We start from the raw sequence: 16,083 nt of genomic DNA, 5'->3' as shown, positions 1-16,083 counted from the left end.
TCCCCTCGTGAAGCCTAAACTGTATGAATAATAATTAGAGAATTGTAGGGTTTGTTTGAAGGGCTTCCAGCACTTTCTGCTGGAAGTAAAGTGATGGCATGAATAATGGAGAGATGTGGCAAATGAGAGCGACAGAAATGGATATGGGACAAAGATCCTAATCCTCATTGATCACCTTTCAAATGGAAAAGTGTCATGTGGATATGAACTCACATATGCACCCTCGTGTACTTAGGTAGCAGTGAATGAACAGACAAATGCAAAGGCAAGAGCACAGACACACATAAATGATGAATTGAAATCAGGAAGGCCGTGGTGTTAGCTTTGCATGCCAGTCATTGCAGATTGCAGATTATAGATAATTATGCAATCCTGTTAATGGTGTATTAAACACATCGTATGAAATTTAGATTAGTTAAAGTGGCTTACCGTTGATATTTAACGCGGAAAGTGAAATCGGACCGTGAAAGCGATGCAGATCGGCCAGGTGCCTAAGAGGCTTTTCAGTGCACTTTGATTTAATTTTTCTGAAAGGCAACAACAGTGTGAGAACTTTGGTTTTATGCAAAGTTATGCACAACTGAAAGCAGAAACCCTGGTGGAGTTTAGACACAAGAAGAACTGATTATTTCAAAAATAATCAAATGATAACCTGTGGTAAGAGTGCTGCCGCAGTAGCTCTGAATGAACACCAACTGAAATATATTCGTATTTAAATAAAGTCAGATATGTTGGCGGCTGCAGGTTGGGTTAATGGCTTTTGTTATGGATGATTATTACCTCCAGTGTCTGCTGCTGTTTCATCACATCTGTCCTGCTCCAATCAATGGAAGTCTTTGCTCCAACTTGTCTTTCTTGGCCATTCGCTCCCTCTTCTCCTTCCACGAGCAAACATAAAACACAGCCAAAACTTCAATAGCAGTATTTACATTATCTTGTCCTTTGTGAATTTTACACCCACAGTTACCTTCTCACTGTGTAATGACTGAATAAAGTCTTCTGCTGTCTGGGATGAATGTCATATTAAATTTGTTACAGACACTGACATCAATTCAAAGAAAGCAGAGTCAAGAGTAAAAACAACAGCAAAATGTAACACAGTTTAGAGTAATTTTTGAGGTTTGGGGAGTGTAATTTTCTATGATGTTTATATGAAAAGACAGTTGCATCTGAGGGAAATGTGGAGGCTGAGAAGTATTATATTAAACGTTAGTGTCTTCTAAATAAAACAAAAATATCAAACACAGCTGCATAGCTGCTTTCTTTGCCTAAATGTAGCCCCTGGCTCATTGCTGCTTATCCACAGTGAGAAAAAGTCAGCTGCTGAACAACAGGAGTGACTACAAGCAGCAGGAAACACTGATGATGAAAGTTCAGTAAGGAATTATGCATTCAAAATGAACCTCTCAAACATTCACCACCATAAAACCAGAGTGTACGTGCATTTATATTACACAGGTTATGAAGCTATAAATCTGTTTTGTTTCCACTCTCACTACAGCTGTGTTTCCATATGAGATGAGCAAAATTCAAATAAACTTTAAAAATGTTGCAAATATGACAACAAAGATGCAAATTGGGCTTGTTTCCATCATCTACTTTGGAGTGAATAAGTCAAACAATGTAGTGTCATCAGAAAGTCATGCTATTGACTGTGATGCACATGATTATCACAAATGAAGTAGAAGAAGTAGAAGTAGAAGTGACTAATGTCACGATGTAGTGTGCTGTAACATAGAGTGATCTTTGCTGATTGGCTGTTAAAAACCACATTTTCTCCACCTCTCTGAGAGGCAACACCATATTTAATGTGTGTAGAAGTTCCAAATGTGATCACTTGCCCGATAAAGGGTCCACTGGACTGGTCAAACAACACAGACGTCCCATATATGAAGGGCCAAAGTCGTCTCCACCTGCTGAGGAGACTGAGGTCTTTTGGAGTGTGTACAACACTGGTAGAGACCTTTTATAACACTGTAGTTGCTTCTGCAATCTTCTATGATGATCTGCTGGGGATGAGGAAGCACGAACAGGAGACAAACCGGTCAGGAGGGCCAGGTCTGTCCTGGTCTGTCCTCTGGACTCCATCAAAGAGGTGGGTGAGACGAGGATGTTAACCAAGCTGACATCTATCATGGACATCACCTTTCACCTTCTGCATGAGACCGTGGAAACCTTAAGCATCTCCTTCAGCAAAAGCTGCTACAGCCACGATGCAAGAAGAAGCATTACCACAGGTCCTTTGTTCCCTCTGCAGTCCGACTGTTCAACACGACCATGTCATTGCAATAATATGTTTTAGTATTGTTTTTCTCTATTGACGAGCTTTCAGGTGCAACAATCTACATCAGGTAACACTGTTTTTTATCCTATAGCTCTACCAGCTTCTTTGCTAACACAGTTCTTCTATTCTGCAGCTCTTCTGAATCAACAGCATTGCTTAGTCACTGCTTTCTTCTCCTTGTAGCTCTTCTGATGCCACATCATCCCTTAACACCAATTTTCTCTCTACTACTCTTCGTGAACAATCAAAGTTTGCTCCCATACAACCCCACAACAATATGTAAAACTGTAATTTATTCTCACACTTCTTCTCTCTTTTCACAGCTCTTCCAGATTGATCATCAAGAAATATGACATAACTTTATGTTTAGCTCTGGTCTTTTCCAAATAACACTTCTTACTGCAATAGCAGAATTGTGAGCACGTTTCTTCCATGCCATACCTGCACATAAGCAAATTCATCAAGTCAAATGTGTAGATATCCATATGTAAACTCACCATGTCATAGCTGAGCTAATCTATGTGTAAATTCACCATGTTAGATATGTACATATCCATATGTAGATTCATCTTATTGTGTCTTATCCTATCTTTTCTTGTCTTACCTTATCTAATCGTATCTCATCTTATCAGTGAGAGAAAATTTGACAAGTATCCTCACAAATTTTGAATAACTCAGTAAGCTGTGATTATTCCTTCATGTCTGTTATTATAAGTGATGTTTCATGCTGTCCAGAGATTCCAAAAGCAGAAACAGTTCATCAGTCATGGCGGTCCAACATGCCAGACGCCATGGAATGTGAGCATTTGCCCACTCAGATCGGTTACGCCGATGAACTGGAATCCGGTCGAGACGCCGATGAGGACAACGAGCATGCAGATGAGCTTCCCTGGGACGGTTTCTGACAGTTTGGGCAGAAATTCTTTGGTTATGAAAACCCATTGTTTCAGCAGCTGTCCAAGTGGCTGGTCTCAGACGATCTTGGAGGTGAACATGCTGGATGTGGAGGTCCTGGGCTGGTGTGGTTACACGTGGTCTGTGGTTGTGAGGCTGGTTGGATGTACTGCCAAATTCTCTGAAACGCCTTTGGAGACGGCTTATGGTAGAGAAATGAACATTCAATACACGAGCAACAGCTCTGGTTGGCATTCCTGCTGTCAGCATGCTCCCTCAAATCTTGCCACATCTGTGGCATTGTGCTGTGTGATAAAACTGCACCTTTCAGAGTGGCCTTTTACTGTGGGCAGTCTAAGGCACACCTGTGCACTAATCATGGTGTCTAATCAGCATCTTGATATGGCACACCTGTGAGGTGGGATGGATTATCTCAGCAAAGGAGAAGTGCTCACTATCACAGATTTAGACAGATTTGTGAACAATATTTGAGAGAAATGGTGATATTGTGTATGTGGAAAAAGTTTTAGATCTTTGAGTTCAATTCATAAAAAATGGGAGCAAAAACTAAAGTGTTGCATTTATATTTTTGTTGAGTATATGAAGCAGCCAGTGTGATCAGGCTGAGCTGCTGCAGACGGATCAAACGCAGCTCTGTGGTGGTTCATTTCATTACAGGGAAATGTGAAGCAGAACTAAAGTGAACTTCCTAAGCTTAGAATTTTAGATTTTCAATCACTTGGTAGTTCAGTCCTGCACCTCCACACACTGCAGAAAACAGTAGGCAGAGTCACCACATATATCATTAGGACATGTACCACTGATCAACCACAACATTAAATCTAAATATTGTATAGGTGCTGCCAGAACAGCTCTGACCCATCACAGCATGAACACGGGGCCTCTGGTGGCGTCCTGTGGTGTCTGGCAGATCCATGTAGCTGTTTGTCTCACCTGTCATCATTAGCTGTTCAGGGCAGCCATGTTCATGAGCTCCTCAACCTCCTGCAGCTTCTCATCGTGCAGCTAATCAGGAATATCAGCTGAACTGGCCCAACTGGAAATCACTTACACTAAAGTCGCACTCGCTGATGGGATGCCACTGAGACAACCGCATCTAAAACTGCATAATTACATGCTCTGAAGAACAACAAATGCCAAATATGCATATTGTTGGGAGGAATGAATGTCACAGCGGGATTATTTGTGTGGAAGTGTGCATGTAGATTAAATTAGGCTTTCTGGGTTTGACTGCCAGACATTTGCTCCGGTGTTAATGTGGCTGAGCAGCAGTCAGAGTGGGAGTGTGCCATTTGTGTAAATTAGAGTGACAGGGTGCCTCATCGCAGTAATCAGCCATTTTTATCTGCTGCACAATGTGGACCGAGTAACTATAGTGCAGTCATCAGAGATAGCAACTGTCGGAGCTGCCAAAGGCTGGAAAACCTATGCTAAAAACAGATAAAGCAGAATCCAATTTTCAGTCTATTTGATAGATTGAGTTGTGATTTTCTTCTGCCGAGCTGCTAGAGATAAACACCGTGCAATGACAAAAAAACTGCATCATCGTTTCCTGCGTGCCAATGGACAGACAACAAATATGTAGAGAACCACATACAGTAGCAGCAGCTCTTTACCATCACACTGTGGCTTCCTGCCGAGATAGGAGCTGAACTCAACACAATGTGATCCACATATCACCGTAGCACTAAACTAGACATTCGAAATGATGTTTCTGATGGGTGGTTGAACAGTAGAAAAGCAAATCCCTGCTGGCAGAGCAGGACGACTTCTTCCCTCTTCCATGGGGAACAATTAAGACCCTGGACCTCCTGAGAGCACATTTCTCAACTTCAAAAACAAGCCGACCATGAGGAATAGGGTCACCTGGGACTAGAAGTGATTATTTGTCCTCATGATGCAACAGTGAGACCTGCAGCAATGTGAGGCAATAACTTTATGGGTCTACAAAAAGAGAAAAGAGCTGGCAAACAAGAAGTCAGCGAGAAAAGTCACATGATTTGGCGAGTTTAAGTCCAGCTGAGAGCAAGTTCTTCACACACACACAGAAGAGGCAGATGAAAGAACAGATAAACTCTTCTTTCTGCTAAACATGGAGCTGTTTTTGTATTCCCAGTAGCTTCTGCCACAGTGGTGTCTTCCTGTCTTCCAAAATCTTTCATGTAAGAGAAGAAGCAGAGTCACTCTAGACACAAACAAAGAAGAGCAGTAACCCAGACTCCTTCAGTGATCAGTCATATGTAGTCTGACTCATCACATGCCATTTCTGTGTATTTCACGCAGCTTTTTCCTCTCCTTTCACCATTTATGTGCTGTCTTTATTGAAGTCTCCTCCACTATAGAAAACAACAACAGCTACAACCTTTGCACTGAAAATTTAAAGGTTTTCTCAGAGAAACTGGATTCTGAAGTTAGGCAGTCATAGAAAGGATACCGTTGCTGCAACCTAGGCTTCACTCCATCCAATACAATTGTGACTGTAATAAAGAAATGCAAACAAACGTGGAAGATAATGAGGTGCAGTCAGACTATCCTAGCTGCAGAATGGTCTGACATTACCAGACTAGTCATACAGTCATACTTTATTGTGGGCAGTCTAAAGCACACCTGTGCACTAATCATGGTGTCTAATCAGCATCTTGATACGGCACACCTGTGAGGTGGGATGGATTATCTCAGCAAAGGAGAAGTGCTCACTATCACAGATTTAGACAGATTTGTGAACAATATTTGAGAGAAATGGTGATATTGTGTATGTGGAAAAAGTTTGAGATCTGTGAGTTCATCTCATAAAAAATGGGAGCAAAAACAAAAGTGTTGCGTTTATATTTTGTTGAGTGTAAGTAGGAATGTGGTTGAGAACCCATAACCTACAGGAGTCAAAAAAAAAAATCATTTATTAAATCAAAGGCTGCACCAAAGTCCAAGATTGCAACCTTCTACTTATTTGCAGCTGTCAAGACCTTTACACCAGCTGTCTGTCATGTGAGCTGCTAGTGGAGCGTTCCAGGTTTGTAGGCAGGTTTAAGTGATTCATGCAGAAGTAATGTTGAATCTGCTCAGAAACAACACTGTCCATCATTTTGAGCACTAATGGGCCTGCTGTTTGCTCCAATACCAGTTAGCTTAGCTTAGCACAGCAGCACACAACCCTCCAACCACCAATTTGTGAACAAAAGTGTCAAATATCAGTGTAATTCGTTGAGATTCATGTCTTACCTTAGTGATATTTGCAGAAAGACACTTCCTGGTAAATCTCTTCATCAGATCATCCATATGCCTGTTAAAAACACAGCTAGAGCCTCTAAGAATAAAACTGGGAGACGTTATGGTGCAGAACAGGTCATACGGGTAATGTTTGTACATAATTACACATCTTGCTAATGTGTCTCTGAGCAGTGGCAATTAAACCACTCATACGTGATTGCCTTTCAATGCAAGAGAACCAAACTGAAGTGTTGATCTGAGCATCTAATCATTTGGGTGCTGCTTTTTTCCACACAAACCCAATAAAACTGAGGTGATGCTGCACACATCACGCTTCATCATCAACGTTTTTTAGGTGGAGAAATATGAATCTGAGCAAACATGAATCACACACATGCTGGGAAACGTCTGAGACCAGGAGCTCAGCGCTGAGATGAATCAGTCTGCTGACAGACTTCCATAAACAAATGCACTGAAGCACAACAAGCAGTCCCACATGCACATATAAAAGTGCAGCATACAAACCTGAGCAAACACAGCTCAGATGGATGTGGACAGTGTGTGTGTGTGTGTGTGTGTGTGTGTGTGTGTGTGTGTGTGTGTGTGTGTGTGTGTGTGTGTGTGTGTGTGTGTGTGTGTGTGTGTGTGTGTGTGTGTGTGTGTGTGCGCGCATAATGAACGTCCACAACAAGTGTCACTGTGGTCTGATTTGTGCCCTCCCCCTCCCCTTCTGTCCAGGCAATCCTCTTTATTGAGCCAGTTCAATTCGGCGGGTGAGCAGAGGTCTAGCCTTCTAGCAACATCATGAGACGGTGAGACAGACGGAGAGACACACCAGTGTACAGTAATCGACCATCCATCTGCCATCAACTGTAATTGTACAAACTACTGGAAATGAGAGAATCCGTGTCTGTGATTATGAGTGTTGAAGCAAATTAATCAAATTAACTCAAACCAATGTGGCCCATATGGGACATAATCTCGCTGCCAAACTGTTGGAAAACACGCATGATCCAACAAACACGCAGCAGCTTCACACACTCAGAGTTCTGGCAGCTGAGCATTTGAAGGCTTTGCCTCCATCATGTTTGTATTTTGGAGAGAAAATGACACAATGAGCTCAAAGTGCAATCTGTTGGCTCCGAATAGAGGCCAGGCGGGTTTTAGCCGTATCAGATTAACATTTTAGACAACACTTTTTGATTTTTTTAAGCGTCCCCTCCCTCACAGAGAAAAATGCAGATTCACATGCACTGTCAGCACAATGCTTGTTTATTGAGTTTTTAAAAATTGCGTTTAGATCAGAGACCTCAGAGGTTCTGACAGTCATCCATTACCTTCCATTTATGTGATTAAATGCATCTATGGCTTCATTTTTTTAAGCATCTTTACAGTATCCAATCCAATGATATTTTTTTTATTATGGATAACTGCAAATGTTCACCCACACTGCAACAAATTATTTAAAAATACTAGCAAATTCTGACTTTAGTGTACATTTTTTTCAAAATATGGTTAAATACTGTAAAATGTGATGCTTCTTTTGCAGAAAGACAAAGAAATGACAACAATTAATGGTGGCATTTGAACATGAAGTTTTCACACAACAATTCACAAGGCATATTTGTAGTGACTTGCTTTCAGGAGCTTTGAAAGGAAATATTTTGATTTTTAAAATAATTTCAAATAATAATGAATAAAAAATATATTAACTGGCTACAAATTACTGTACGCCTTTGAATAAATGCTCCCAATCCATTAAAATGTAGCTTTCCTGCTGATCCTTTACCCTTTGTTGTTTGAGAGGCTTTTGTAGTAAACGCAGCACTCCATCACTATCCTTCTTGGAAAGTTTGGGATGAGATGGACCACAGAGTGAAGGCAAAAGGGCCAATAAGTGCTCAGTATCTCTGGGAACTCTTTCAAGACTGTTGGAAAACCATTTCAGGTGACTACTTTATGAAACTCACAGAGAGAATGCAAAGCAGTAATCAAAGCAAAGGGTGCTTATTTTGAAGAATCTAAAATATAAAACATGTTTTGACTTATTTCACATTTTTTCATTTACTGTGCCGTAATAGACTAAAGTATTTACTCACAGTTTGCTGTCAAATGCTTTATATTTATAGATTACATTCAAGTATTTTTCGTCTGTAGAGCACCAACACCTTGTCTGACAATATTTGGTTGACATTTTGATGTTTTTCATGTATTCGATCCTCTCAGAATCTAACAGGTCAAGGATTATGGCACAACAGATCAACATTTGTCGGCCTACGTTCTGTGGTAAAATATGATAATAACGATAAAGCTGAAATCCCATCAGATCAGACAAGAAGTTTTCAAGAGATTTTACCAGAGCTCTGCGATTCAGTCTTCCAAATTGTAAAATAAACCACTATATGAGCTTTTGTTTTTACCTACAACAGTTAAAACACCAGGAGCTTCAGTTATTGGCTGCAGGGACGAACGATCTGTTTTCACGGCCACCAGCGACTGCAGAGGAGGTTCTGATTGAATGTGTGAGATGAGATGTTCGGGGCGCCGTGTGGACGGGGAATGTTTTGTTATTGCTTTTGGAATCAATCAGCATAATACAAAATGAAAACAACTTTAAAGTTACAGAAAGAATGAAAAGTAAAAAACAAATATTTTACCCAGCAGCTACTGAATCATATCAACTGTTCTGTTCTTAAAGTCTGTAATTACTTTTGCAGCCCGTGTGAATATAGTACACTCATAAAACTGACAACAAATAAGAATGAGGAGCCCAAACTAAAACAAAAGATAAATGACTCTTCACCTCAAGAATCGCACATTTAACCCTCCTGTTGTCCTCATTTATGGGCACCAAAAAATATTGTTTCCTTTTCTGAAAAAATCCAAAATTTCTGAAAATTTGCAAAACCTTCAGGAAGAAAACTTCAATAATTCCTTAAAGGTTTCCCTTAAAGTTTTATTTAAAAAAATAAGAAAATTCCAGTAAATATTTTCAAAAAATGAGCCAAAATCTTCCCAAAAAAATCCAAAAAATATCTGATTTCTAAATATCTAAAGCAAAATTCGCTGGATTTTGGTTGATTTTTTGTGAATGTTCTTAAGAAACATTTTTAACATTTCTTTTTTCCTCACAAAAAATGTTCAAAGACTTTCCAAAAATGTTGAAAATGTGAACATTAGAAGTTTCACTGTGAAAATAGTTTTTGTCCCCCACATTTTCAAACTTTAAAACGAGTCAATTTTGACCCACAGGACAACATGAGGGTTAAACAGCTGACTCTACATGACACTAAAGCCATTTCTTTTCACTACCATCAGACTTCCAGCTCACGTATGACAGAGGCTGTGAATCTCAGTTCTTTACCTGATTTTTCTCGCTCCACAGAAGACTGTCGGAAAAAAAGACAGTAGACTTAAACTGATTAGCATTTTAAGAAGACAAACCTACAGACCATCAGGCTTCGGCAATAAATCTGAAACCATCCGACGTGATTTACATACTCAGTCCATAAAAGCAGCCATTAGAACAGGAACTAAAATGCAAAATTTCCAAGAATCGACAAAGATCGACACCTCAATTCTGGCCTGGTGTTAAAGGTTAATTGGTTGTTGTTGTTTATGAATAGAAAGCACCTGCCACACAGGAAGATTTGTGACCTCCCAAATCCCTCTTTTCTCCTCTGGTAAGTTTGTAATTTTTCCCCAAAGACTCCTTAGCTGTATCTACACTCCCACATAGAACTAAAACCTTTCGACATAAATGAATTCATTCTTTTTACAGACTGGCAAATTGTATGTTCTGTTCCAGCGAGGATTATTGGAAGAATACAGTATGTGTGAATCACTTCAGACTTTATCTGCAGCAGTCAGTTTAGAAGAAGGGATGGTTTTATCTCACAGGGTGACTTCTGTGGAGTCGACCCATCACAGTTTTTCGGATTACATCTCCACCGTTCTATTTTTTCTTATCTGTGTTGTGCTGGTTTTTTTCTCATTTTAACATTTCCACTAATACTGCAGAAAATAGCTGAGTGCCGTCACTATCAGTGACTGCTCAGCAGAGCTCAGAAGGCTTTGCTTTGGGTAGTTAAGCCCTCAACTATGACAGTAACTTCACAAGCCGCTCACCAGGGCTGTTAACACAAATTAAAAATGTGTTTTTTTTCTTCTTCTTCATATTTGCTCATGTCCCTGTTTATACTGTAAAAGCATTGTCTGTGTGGACCACGCCAGATGTGATACGCCTCATGTCTCTGTCTAATTCAGAGATTGATCTCGCAGCTATCTGTTTTTAGATGATCCATCTTTCCTGGATGAGAGCGACAGAGAGAGTTTGTTGTCAAACAACAGCTGCAGGGGGAGAGAGAGAGAGCGACTGGTTTGCATCGCTGCAGTGTCTCTGTGACAGAGAGCAGATGTTCCCTGTGATGGCTTAGTGCTGCGTTTATTTCTGCTCCGTTCCTCATCTAGTTGGAGATGAAACATAACTGTCATCCACGGCATCCATTCTGCATAAATGCTCAGACGCCTCTATAACAAAATCATCCCACCTTTAAAAACTCAACACATATTTACTTTTCTTCTTTCATCGTTACTTTCTGTTGTTGCTGTTTCTGTTACATCCAGAAACATAAAGTTTCAAACTGGAAATAAAAATGGTTCTTTGGAGGGAAGCTATAGATGAGCTATTTTTAGTTCCACAGAAGAGCCATCTCTGCAAGCAGGTCTTTAAAGATACCCCCAAGATGCCTCCAGGAATCATCAAAATAGTCCCTCGAAGCCTCATAAATGGTTCTCCAAACAACTCTGGTAAATAAAATACATTTTTAAAAAAAGGCTCTTTACAATATAGTTCTGTGTGCTCCACCAGGTTCGCTGAAAAAAAACTTCTGTCAAATAGTTCTAAAGTAATTTTACAAAAACAAATGGTTATGTGAGTATTTTAAATAAAAATAATCTGTGTCGATTGAAAAACAAGCACATGAACATCAGTAAGGAACATGAATAAATGGAGCCATTTAGACAAGCAAGGTATTAAAAATGTGGGCACCAATGGAAGTATTGGTCAAACACAAAATCAATCACTGTGAGGAGTAGCAGAGACCCCAAAAACATGAAAGTAACGCGTGACTCCATAATGAAAATCCACAAACACGAAATGCATTTGATAGCAACAAACACATTGATTTTAGGAACTTTTATGTGTGAACTGTTAATGTAAAAATTTGCAGGACTTAGAATACATTTCATGTTTCGGGTTCTACACATTACAACACATTACAAGATGCCAGTTTAGGATTTGGGATGTTTGTGATGGGAATTTGTCACTATTTTCTGATGATTTATTGATTGCGGTACAAACCGTTAGTTAAAGCTCTAATTTCATGCCACCAAATAAAGATGAATAACCTTCAGAGAGAGAACCAAAGAACCACATGAAGTATGCAGGAATCATCGACTACATTGGTGATGTGATCAGGACTAAACGTTGTTTATTTAGGTCTTTAATGCAAACCAGAGAACAAATTATTTCTGATGATGGTGCAAGATTTGGTTCTTTTCAAGGATGAAAACATTTCACTCCAAACTAAAAATGTCAGAAGTCAGAGGTCACTGAAGTAATTCGGATCTGTTCTCTGAGTAGGTGTTAAGATATCTCATTGTGGAGCTGCAGACAGGCAGAAACAAGAGTCACTCTGAGTTTCTCCTCTTCTCTGTATCGCACTGCAGAGATGACGCAGCATCTGGCAAAGCAGCTGCTTCAACACTGACAGTCTCATCAACTGACCAGATAACATGAAGGCGAATGTGTTCACTGAAGTGATGCCGCTGGATGGAGCTGCTTTTCAAACAGACAGGTGTGACCTGACAAACCAGGTATGGAGAGAGTCTTTAGTAAATTGAGTGTTTTTAGTTTTTAATCAGAACTTTTCTAGCTTCAGTCATGCTGGGATATACAGCACTGCTTTCTTTCTGAGTGTTTGATGTGAGTCCAGCACTGCACTGTAACCTCCTGAAGTCTTTAAATGCAGCTGATGAGAGCTGAATTTAACAGCCGAGAAACAGTCTGGCACTCAACACCCAAATCATCATTTTTACAGTTCAGTTTATACGTGTTAAAATAAAAAGATAAAAAGTTGAGTTTCTGAGGTGCTGAAATAATTGGTTTGTCTTTGTTGCAACTTTACATTCACTGTATGACCATTACAGTGGTTTTCATCTCGTCTTCAGTCCGCAAAAGAGTAAATCAGCATATTCCCCCGAGGCTGGCCAACTTTTTCTTCAATAGTTGGCTCTGATCTCTATAACTGTGACTTGAGAAACAATCTAAAAGTAAAATCCTGATCGCATGTGCCATGTGAAACCTGCAACAAAAGATAAATCAACATACAGTGCAGGTTATAAAGGCACCCAAAAATGTAATTATTAGGCTGGCAGGATCGAAGAAACAAGTTAATAAGTCATTTATTTTGCTAAGGATGTTTTGAGGCATGTTAATTATCTCTTTACTGCAACTAGTTTAATTTCTCTCACATATTAGCAATCAGTCACAAAGTGAGACTAATAAGCAGGAAACGCTTGTCTTTAAGTGAAATGGGAAACAGACAACTGACTGACTGAGCTGATTTGCTCTGATGAACGCGTCCTGCTCAGAGGAGGAACACAGACTTCCTCCTCCTCACCAGTTTATTCCTGCTGTCTTTTCTTTGTTGCATAATGAGTGTTTCACTTCACCTGATCTGTTAGCATCCTTACTGTGCAGACAGAGGAGCACGTCTTCATTCAGCAGCGATTTAAAAACAAAAATAGAATCAAGGCATCAACACAACACTCATATCAGTCAGAGACTCTGCTGACATTGAGTTATGCAGCATTTTGCTGCATTCACACTAGTGCCATTCTCCTTTAGTTTGGGTTCAATTTAAAAATTGACTGAGTAGTGTATATGTGGGTCAATATATAATTGAGGGACTTCTGAAGTCCATGGGATTTATCTTGCATCCATTTTTATTAAAAGCAAAAACACTAAAGTTTTTTTATGTTCATTGTTATCCTGTCTTTACAAATTCCATAATTATTTATTATGGAAAGAATCATTTATTAATTTAAAAAATGACTGGATATCACCAAAATATCAACTAAATAACCATCCAAATTTAGTAACAACCACCTTCTAATTAGCTAAACAATAATAAAATGAGTTTCTTCAAAAACGTTTGTTCTTTTTATTAAGTTGAAATAAACATTACAGATATTGTTTTGGCCATATATCAAATTTTATACAGAAAATAAAAAAATTGTATCTGTGCCTGAGAAATTACTAGTTACTCATTACAAAACACCTCTCAAGGAGGTGTGTTAATTCCAGATCACATGACCTGCTCCACATGATGTCATTTCCTCCTGAAGAAACGACTCCAAGGCTTTCTGTGTTATTTAATATAAAGTAGTGTGTGAGTCAAGTGTGGATTTATGCAGTGTTGGGCAGTAACGTCACTACAAATAGCGTCGTTAGTAGTTTAACTACATTTTTCTGTAACGACGTGGTAGCGTCGTTGTTTACAAAATCAAAAAACGTTTCAACAGCTTAGCTAATCTTTTGGTCATGTAGCGCGGTAGCGAACGCAAAAAGCTACATTTTAAAATGATGAATGTTGAACTGCTTGAAGCGGAGCTTTCTGCTCTGCTGCAGTCTCATCTCACACTTTTAAGGATCAGATAGTGACATCCTCTCCAAACGCCGACATGTCTGTGTCGACCAATAGAAGCGGAGGAACTGTTGATGTCGTCATTCAACAATCTCTTCACTGGATCCACACACACAGACGCTCGCTTCAGTTAACTGAGAGATGGCAGAGAAGGAGTCAGAGTCACCGTGGCCCTACCTAAATAGTTATCAGTTTTTGTGAAAAAACGGAGAAAAGTTGTTTTCAGATGCCTACTGTGCCAGCCCAAGGCGAAGTTTCTGTCAACTTCAAAGACGTCAAATACAAATCAGAGAACCCATATACAGGTGACTACCGAATATGCACAACCAGCAGCAGTTAGCTAACCACCACATGTCAACCGCAGTATAAGATGCACACACAAACGAGCTACTTTTCAACATCTAAAATTCGCGTGGCAGTAAATTAATTAAATTAAGCGTAAGGTTGTGGTGGCAGTGTGTGAATATGTATAAATTGGGGGATTAAATAAACTGATACATATAGGAGGGAAGAGGTATGGGAGAAAACGAGGTAACAGTAAAACCAAAATCTGTCTTCTTCAGTATTACTGTTAACACTAATGAGCAAATGGCTGAAAAAAATAACAGAAAGGGAAACAAAAGTGATGGCATAAATGATTAAATATCTTAATCTTACACTCAAGACCAAAATTGAGTTAAGTAGTAGTGGATACAGCACTTTGGGAAAGCATTGAATGATTTTACATAGATATTAGACTTAAGAAATAAAACTTGATTTAATACCCAACGTGAATACCCAAATTATGTATAAAATTGTCTTACTATAATATTGCTTACTTTATATGGAAATGATATCAAATGTAACCTATTATACCCTCCAATGTAAGTGGTGTGTTAATATAAGCTACTGCAACTTAATTATCAGATACATTATGTCTGCAATACAAACTAAAAAGAAAATCAAAACAATGATTTCTAATGTAAAAAGGTTGATTCATTTTAAATATAGCTCCACATATTCCTCAGTGTATCAATTTACTAAGTTTGGAGCACTGAGAACAAAAATGATGGTTTAATAATAAACAAGTCAGCATTTTCTTGTCTCCGTTTGACTGACTTCATTAGTCCCTGAAATTTTTTGGTAAGAAAAAAAAGTAACTTGAATGTATTAAGCTACTTTGGCCGTATTGCTGTAGCTTAGCTTGCTACATTTCTGTGGGTCATAGCTTCAGTGTAGTGAAGCTTGATTTAACACAGAGTAGCTGGTAGCTTAGCTCATTACAGTTTCCAAGTAGCTTGCCCAACACTGGATTTATGGCATGTCAACAGTGTTACTACAATATCTTTATGAAGAAATTTCAATTTTACTGAAGTGTATAAATAATATTTAGAAGAATCTTTCATAAAAATGCCATTTGGTGTTGATTTTAGGCCTAAAAACAGTAAAAATGTCAATGGTGCCGATAAGTCAGTTCAGAAAACTGGACTTGATAAAGGTCAGACTGAGTTCAAAGCAAAGTTCACAATCTGATCACGTTATCTGCACAAACTGGACTGTGGTCAGTATGTCTCACACACACACACACACACACACACACACACACACACACACACACACACACACACACACACACACACACACACACACACACACACACACACACGTTTGTTTTTCTATACCGGTGGGGACTTACCATTGACTCCCATTCATATCTAACTCCTAACCCATACCCTAACCCTAACCTTAACCATCACCAAATCAATGCCTCACCCTAAACAAACGCTTTTGCACTTTTACATTTTTATTAACAACAATATGGCCAAGAAAACGGTGTTGCCACCCGTGGGGACCTCATTTTAGGTCCCCACCGTAAGACAAGTCCCCACCTTTATAGCAAATAGTCAGGTCAAAGTCCCCACCGGAATAGCAGAAACAAGTACACACACACACACACACACACACACACACACACTGGTTTGTGTGTGT

The sequence above is a fragment of the Acanthochromis polyacanthus genome, chromosome 2 (genome assembly GCF_021347895.1).
Source record: "Acanthochromis polyacanthus isolate Apoly-LR-REF ecotype Palm Island chromosome 2, KAUST_Apoly_ChrSc, whole genome shotgun sequence".
Classification (NCBI taxonomy): Eukaryota; Metazoa; Chordata; class Actinopteri; family Pomacentridae; genus Acanthochromis; species Acanthochromis polyacanthus.
This window is presented reverse-complemented; position numbering follows the sequence as displayed.